Source organism: Haematobia irritans, chromosome 4, assembly GCF_050003625.1.
Source record: "Haematobia irritans isolate KBUSLIRL chromosome 4, ASM5000362v1, whole genome shotgun sequence".
NCBI lineage: Eukaryota > Metazoa > Arthropoda > Insecta > Diptera > Muscidae > Haematobia > Haematobia irritans.
Window position 1 is genome coordinate 33,367,629 of NC_134400.1, and position 7,453 is coordinate 33,375,081.

The window sequence follows — 7,453 nt, forward strand, 5'->3', positions numbered from 1 at the left end:
TAAACACACTACACATATCATTGATCAAATATAGCCTTTATCTCTCTCTCTCTCTCCCTCTCTCTCATGGTAAAAATTAATTAATTGTTGGCCTCTCATTATGAGTTCTGTGGTGTTGGGGGCAGTCAGTGTAAGCTGTAACGGTTATTGTTATTGCTACCCTGTGTATGTACGCACTCAATCAACATTTCAACGTTATGCTAACAATGCCATCCAATGTCCTTTAATCAACCAAAATTAATTTCGAACATTTTTGATATTTGTCGATAAACGATTTGTAAACAGGATTTGAAGCAAAATAAAGCAATTTTAGCGTATACATATATTTTTATTACATTATTTAGACGAACGATTAACAAACTATAAATAAGATTTTATTTTTTTTTTGTACACTTTTATTCATTGGCAAAATCAGCAGAATTACTCCAATGGAAGCTCAAAGAATTTCCTTTGGCTCTATTAATGCATAAAAATGGTAGCCAGATTTTATGTGCTTGGGTTTTTGGTAATAATGTTCTCTACTACATATAATTATGAATATTATGTCAGACATTTTTAATGGGGTTACTACAAAAACAAAGGAATATTTAATTTTTTACTTTTCCAATTAATAATTCATATTTTCTATATATATTTATTTTTGTCTTAATTAAAATAGGTATATGCGAAAGCGATCGGGTTGGATTAGTCCCTATGAAGCTAAAAAAGTTATGAAGGGTACATATCAAACATGGACCGGAATGATTAAACTACAAACTATAGACCTTTTTACACACAGAAATTTTTTCATTAAAATTTGGCCAACGAAATTTGACATAACACTATGGCTGAAATCTCGATTTCAGCGGCAAAAATTCAGTTTTTCAACTTTAAATTTTTAATATTTTCTAAATGGGATTTACTAACGAACATATTGATAATAAAAAAAAAATCAAAATAACTTGTTATTGTTGGAAACCTTGTTTATGCACAAAAGTGTTGCCAGAAGTAGGGGAAATTCTCTACATGTAAGTCCTTTTCTAATATTTAGCGTCTTGTAAGGACGTAGGGGAACAATGTAGAGAAAATTAGAGGCCGGTAAAGCTTGATCTCGTGCCAGAAAAAAAAATCTACCAAAATTTTAAGAAAATCTTATCACAAATCTACCACACAAATATTTCTATAGAAAATTTTGTCCAAATTTTATTTCTATAGAAAATTTTGTGAAAATTTTATTTCCACAGAAAATTTTTTGAAAATTTTATTTCTATAGAAAATAGATAGATGAATGGACGGACATACTCCCTGATTTCCACTTTTGGCAGCTTTGGAAAAACCATATAAAAATTTATAGTTTTGTCCATTTCTTCAAAAATTATTCATGTGGGTTAAAATTTTTATGAAATTTCGTCAAGTTGCCTAATTGGCATATCCATCTTCTTTCCCTTTTCACAGTTTTGTAGACTTTGGTCCTTTGATTTCAGCTTAAAACCATACATTGACTAAACTACAAGTGCAGCTTAACAAACAGAGGAAAAGAATGTTTGTCAAATTTATTTGGGCAAAGCCCTATAGACTGCAAGATGGTTGGATGGACGCACGTTTCGGAATTACCACATTCCTCATCAGCATCCTCTACTTGCAGCAAAACTATCAACCAATTATCAGAATAAATTCAGGCAAAATTTGACAAAATTTTCTATATAAATACAATTTGGCAAAATTTTCTATAATAATAAAATTTTAACAAAATTTTCTATATATTTTGACAAAATATTCTATAAAAATATAATTTTGTCAAAATTTTCTATAGAAATAAAATTTTGACAAAATTTTCTACAGAGATACAATTTTGACAAAATTTTCTATAGAAATTAAATTCTGACAAAATTTTCAACAAAAATGAAATTTTGAAAAAATTTTCTATAGAAATAAAATTTTGAAAAAATTGTCTATAAAAATAAAATTTTGACAAAATTTTCTATAATAATAAAATTTTGCCCAATTTTTCTATGGATATAAAATTTTGACAACATTTTCTATAGAAATAACATTTTGACAAAATATTCTACAAAAATAAAATTTTGAAAACATTTTCTATAAAAATAAAATTTTGACAAAATTTTCTATAGAAATACAATTTTGACAAAATTTTCTATAGAAATAAAATTTTGACAAAATTTTCTATAGAAATAAAATTTTGACAACATTTTCTATAGAAATAACATTTTGACAAAATATTCTACAAAAATAAAATTTTGAAAACATTTTCTATAAAAATAAAATTTTGACAAAATTTTCTATAGAAATACAATTTTGACAAAATTTTCTATAGAAATAAAATTTTGACAAAATTTTCTATAGAAATAAAATTTTGACAACATTTTCTATAAAAATAAAATTTTGACAAAATTTTCTATAGAAATACCATTTAATAAAATTTTCTATAGGAATAAAATTTGACAAAGTATTCCATAAAACTAAAATTTTGACAACATTTTCTATAAAAATAAAATTTTGAAAAAAAATTCTATAGAAATAAAATTTTGACAAAATATTCCATAAAAATAAAATTTTGAAAACATTTTCTATAGAAATAAAATTTTGACAAAATATTCTATGAAAATATAACTTTGTCAAAATTTTCTATAGAAATAAAATTTTGACAAAATTTTCTATAGAAATAGAATTTTGAAAAAAATTTTTCTATATTATTAAATTTGGCCCAATTTCTCTATAGAAATAAAGTTTTGAAAAAAAATTCTATAGAAATAAAATTTTGACAAAATTTTCTATAGAAATAAAATTTTGACAAAATTTTCTACAGAGATACAATTTTGACAAAATTTTCTATAGAAATGAAATGTTGACAAAATTTTCTATAGAAATAAAATGTTGACAAAATTTTCTATAGAAATAACATTTTGACAAAATTGTTTATAGAAATAAAATGTTGACAAAATTTTCTATAATAATAAAATTTTGCCCAATTTTTCTTGACAAAATTTTCTATAGAAATAAAATTTTCACAAAATATTCTATTAAAATTTTGAGAAAATTTTCTATAGAAATAAAATTTTGAGAAAATTTTCTATAGAAATAAAATTTTGACAAAATTTTCTATAGAAACAAAATTTTGACAAAATATTCCATAAAAATAAAATTTTGAAAACATTTTCTATAGAAATAAAATTTTGACAAAATTTTCTATAGAAATAAAATTTTGACAAATTTTTTTATAGAAATAAAATTTTGACAAAATTTTCTATAGAAATAAAATTTTGACAAAATTTTCTACAGAAATAAGCTTTTCACAAAATTTTCTATAAAAATAAAATTTTGACAAAATTTTCTATAGAAATACATTTTTGACAAAATTTTCTTTAGAAATACAATTTTGACAACATTTTCTATAGAAATAAAATTTTGACAAAATATTCTATAAAAATATAATTTTGTCAAAATTTTCTATAGAAATAAAATTTTGACAAAATTTTCTACCAAAATGAAATTTTGACAAAATTTTCTATAGAAATAAAATGTTGACAACTTTTTCTATAAAAATAAAATTTTGACAAAATTTTCTGCAGAGATACAATTTTGACAAAATTTTCTATAGAAATTAAATTCTGACAAAATTTTCTACAAAAATGAAATTTTGACAAAATTTTCTATAGAAATAAAATGTTGACAACTTTTTCTATAAAAATAAAATTTTGACAAAATTTTCTGCAGAGATACAATTTTGACAAAATTTTCTATAGAAATTAAATTCTGACAAAATTTTCTACAAAAATGAAATTTTGACAAAATTTTCTATAGAAATAAAATTTTGAAAAATTTTTCTATAGAGATACAATTTTGACAAAATTTTCGATAGAGATACAATTTTGACAAAATTTTCTATAGAAATAAAATTTGGACAAAATTTTCTATAGAAATAAAATTTTCACAAAATACTCTATTAAAATTTTGACAAAATGTTCCATAAAAATAAAATTTTGAAAACATTTTCTATAGAAATAAAATTTTGACAAAATTTTCTATAAAAATAAAATTTTGAAAAATTTTTCTATAGAGATACAATTTTGACAAAATTTTCTATAAAGATACAATTTTGACAAAATTTTCTATAGAAATAAAATTTTGACAAAATATTCCATAAAAATAAAATTTTTAAAACATTTTCTATAGAAATAAAATTTTGACAAAATTTTCTATAAAAATACAATTTTGACAAAATTTTCTATAGAAATACAATTGTGACCAAATTTTCTATAAAAATAACATTGTGACAAATTTTGCTATATAAATACATTTTTGACAAAATTTGTTATAGAAATACAATTTTGACAACATTTTCTATAAAAATAAAATTTTGCCAAAATTTTCTATATAAATACAATTTTGACAAAATTTTCTATAACAATAAAATTTTAACAAAAATTTTCTATAGAAATAAAATTTTGACAAAATATTCTAAAAAAATATAATTTTGTCAAAATTTTCTAGAGAAATAAAATTTTGACAAAATTTTCTGTAGAAATAGAATTTTGACAAAATTTTCTATAATACTAAAATTTGGCCCAATTTCTTTATAGAAATAAAGTTTTGAAAAAATTTTTATAGAAATAAAATTTTGACAACTTTTTCTATAAAAATAAAATTTTGATAAAATTTTCTATAGAGATACAATTTTGACAAAATTTTCTATAGAAATTAAATTCTGACAAAATTTTCTACAAAAATTAAATTTTGACAACATTTTCTATATAAATACAATTTTGACAAAAATTTCTATATAAATACAATTTTGAAAAAAATTTCTATAATAATAAAATTTTAACAATATTTTCTATAGAAATAAAATTTTGACAAGATATTCTATAAAAATATAATTTTGTCAAATTTTCTATAGAAATACAATTTTGACACAATTTTCTGTAGTAACAAATTGTGACAAATTTTTCTATAGAAATAAAATTTTGACAAAATTTTCTATAGAGATAAAATTTTGACAAAATTTTCTATAGAAATAAAATTTTGACAAAATTTTCTACAGAAATAAAATTTTGACAAAATTTTCTATGGAAATAAAATTTTGACAAAATTTTCTATGGAAATAAAATTTTGACAAAATTTTTTATAGAAATAAAATTTTGACAAAATATTCCATAAAAATAAGATTGTGACAAAATTTTCTATAGAAATACATTTTTGACAAAATTTTTTATATAAATAAAATTTTGACGAAATTTTCTATAATAATTTTGCCCAATTGTTCTATAGAAATAAAATTTTAACAAATTTGAACCCAAATGAATCATATTCACAAATACAAAATTATGTCTGGTTTTTTCAAAAATGTCAAAAAGGGGAATCAGGGAGTATGTTCATCCCTTAAGAGGACAAACCATCCAAATATTCCAAAACTATCAAAAAAGAAAAAAAATGATGAAACAACAACAAAGTTTATATTGTTTGGTCTACAGTTTGGATAATTTTTGAACTTGCTTCATGGAGGTTAAAATTTGTATAAAATTTCATTAAAATCTCCATACGGATGGACATACTCTATCCTTCGCATCATAAATACATGAGATCTCTCAATAGTCTTTAGGGGTTTCATTTTTATTAGTTCATACCAAATGGAATATAGTCTCTTTATTTTCGAGGAATTTGAAGGGAATAACATAATTATCGGTATAGCCCCATTAAACATTGTTGCTACATTGCTAATAAATGCGATGATTGAGTAGCTAACATTTGTCAAAGTGTAAACAAATCTGAATATTTCACAGTCGTATGGGTGAAATACACATTCATGAACATTTGATGACAAATTCTCCTCAACTGCCAGTCCTTAGAGAACGGCGCATTTTATCTACAGAACTGTAAAATGCCAAACAACGTTGGCGACCCTGAGTAATAGCATTAGCTGTGCTACTTTTTTCCCCACTTCATTTCACCCATATAGGCAAATGGTAATGAATCTAAGGGGAAATCAGCCATTTACCTACCCTCTTACCCTCGAACCGAAACTCGAATTCAGGGGCACATATTGTAAGTGACACATATAAATTGTTCTCAAATGATTCAATTACTCTAAAACGTGCAAAATGTCGACAGATTATTTTCCTCCATACATGAAAACGGTAGCGGAAACGGATATATCCTGCAAGTGTACATGCCAAACGCCTTTGCGGAGTGGATAACATCTCCGCCACTACGATGGTAAGGAATTAATAATAATAATTCCATCTTGAGAACGCACATGGTAATACATGTCAGATGCGATAATTTTCTTTTCATTACATTTCATACCTTGTAAAACCTACACGCGCATATGTTTTACAATCATTAGTACCCGAGGGGGGGTGGGAAAATATCTGCTATTTAATTAGAACACCTGATGTGACTGCGAAAAGACTAGCGCCAAGACATTCTTTTTGCCACTTAACGACACCTTAATTACCTACGTGTTACAATGCCGATAAAACAGCCACATACAAAAAAAAAATATTGCCTACAATAAGGTACGGAATTTAATGATTATTGTTAATCTAAGTCATTAAACAACAAGTAAGCAAAATATTAAATAAATTTTTCAAAAAATTTTCTATAGAAATAAAATTTTGAGAAAATTTCCTATAGAAATAAAATTTTGAGAAAATTTTCTAGAAAAATTAAATTTTGAGAAATTTTTCTGTAGAAATAAAATTTTGAGAAAATTTTCTATAGAAATAAAATTTTGAGAAATATTTCTAGAGAAATAAAATTTTGAGAAAATTTTCTATACACATAAAATTTTATTAAAATTTTGCTATAGAAATAAAATTTTGAAAAAAATTTCTATAGAAATAAAATTTTGAGAAATATTTCTAGAGAAATAAAATTTTGAGAAAATTTTCTATACACATAAAATTTTATTAAAATTTTGCTATAGAAATAAAATTTTGAGAAATATTTCTAGCGAAATAAAATTTTGAGAAAATTTTCTATACACATAAAATTTTGACAAAATTTTCTATACACATAAAATTTTATTAAAAATTTTGACAAAATTTTCTATAGAAATAAAATTTTGACAAAAATTTCTACAGAAATAAAATTTTAACAAAAATTTCTATAGAAATAAAATTTTGAGAAATTTTGCTCTGGATATAGAATTTTGAAAACATTTTTTATAGAAATAAAATTTTGAGAAAATTTTCTAGAGAAATAAAATTTTGAGGAAATTTTGTATACACATAAAATTTTGACAAAATTTTCTATACACATAGAATTTTATTAAAATTTTTCTATAGGAATAAATTTTTGACAACATTTTCTATAAAAATAAAATTTTGACAAAGTTTTCTATATAAATAAAATTTGAACAAAATTTTCAATAGAAATAAATTTTTGACAAAATTTCCTAGAGAAATAAAATTTTAAGAAAATTTTCTATAGAAATAAAATTTTGAGAAAATTT